Source organism: Globicephala melas, chromosome 6, assembly GCF_963455315.2.
Source record: "Globicephala melas chromosome 6, mGloMel1.2, whole genome shotgun sequence".
NCBI lineage: Eukaryota > Metazoa > Chordata > Mammalia > Artiodactyla > Delphinidae > Globicephala > Globicephala melas.
In genome coordinates this window covers 10938132-10939239 of record NC_083319.1, presented here as the reverse complement: position 1 = coordinate 10939239, position 1108 = coordinate 10938132, and the positions used below count along the sequence as shown (strand labels likewise).

Here is a 1108-nt window from a genome sequence, read left to right as displayed (position 1 = left end):
CGTGGAGCAACTAAGCCCATGTGCCACAACTACTGAGCCCGTGTGCCACAACTATTGAAGCCCGCACGCCTAGAGCCCATGCTCCACAAGAGAAAGCCCACGTGCAGCAAGAAAGACCCAACGCAGCCAAAAATAAATAAATTTAAAAATTCATTACTATTATTATTTACTTGATAACCAAATTGTTCCAGATTTGGCCAGTGAGAGCTCATTCAAGGTGGCTGCTATGTCCTTTTGATGTGTCTCTCTTATTCGTTGAGCACTTCCTTATTTTCTGACACAAAAGGATGCTCTAGGCTCATCCTATATTTTCTCTGGCCTTGCCCAGGAACCAGCCATTTCTTCTAGCAGCTCTGGTTTCCCCAGGGGAGGATGGTATTGTGGTATTTAGAAGCAAGGAGCTGGGCACAGCTGGGCTCACTGTTCGCAGGGTATCATTGCTTCTAGGTCCTCTCAGTGGATAGAACTAGGAAACACATACACGTATAAATATGAATCCAAGAGTTCATACTGATGCCTCCAGTTCCCATCCAATACCACAGCGTTCTTCCTGGCCTTCCCCATTTCCTATTTGTATGTTCCTTCTACAACAGTGAGAAACCTGCCTCTCAACATCCTCAATATAGTTCACCTTTTACTCAGTCTGCCAATGCACAGAGACTAGTTTCATAATTAGTTGCTACGAAAAACAAGCCCATTAGGTAGAGTTCAGTATTTGTTTGCAATTCTTTTTATCTTTAGATTGAGCGTATATATCAAAGTTCTGTGTTCAAAAGTTACTTGGGGTGCTTGCAGTACAGATACTAAAACTGGAACAATACAGAGAAGATTAGCATGGCTCCTGCACAAGGATGACCAAAAAATAGCTACTTAAATTAGTCCTTTTTTTCACTTCAGTGTGGTTTGTTATTCATTTGAAACATAATTCAATAATTTATAAATACAGAGCTACTTCATTAGAGATTTTTACTTCTTTCCATAGCTTGTTTTAGTTCTCTTATAAATAACACGTAACTAAATTTTCTTTTCCGCACTTTTTTCAGCTTGTCTTCTTGTTTTTGGTTTAATAAAGGAAATTAACCCAGTTACATGTATAGTGAAAGCTAAT

The 1108-nt window shown here is 39.5% G+C and overlaps 1 non-coding gene across 1 annotated transcript; it reads left to right on the top strand.

The window, feature by feature from the left end:
• The first annotated feature begins 785 nt into the window (after nt 1-785).
• Nucleotides 786-889, top strand: LOC115854684 (U6 spliceosomal RNA). The gene has a single exon (XR_004040092.1). It is a non-coding gene; the product is annotated as a U6 spliceosomal RNA (small nuclear RNA).
• Nucleotides 890-1108: the final 219 nt, after the last annotated feature.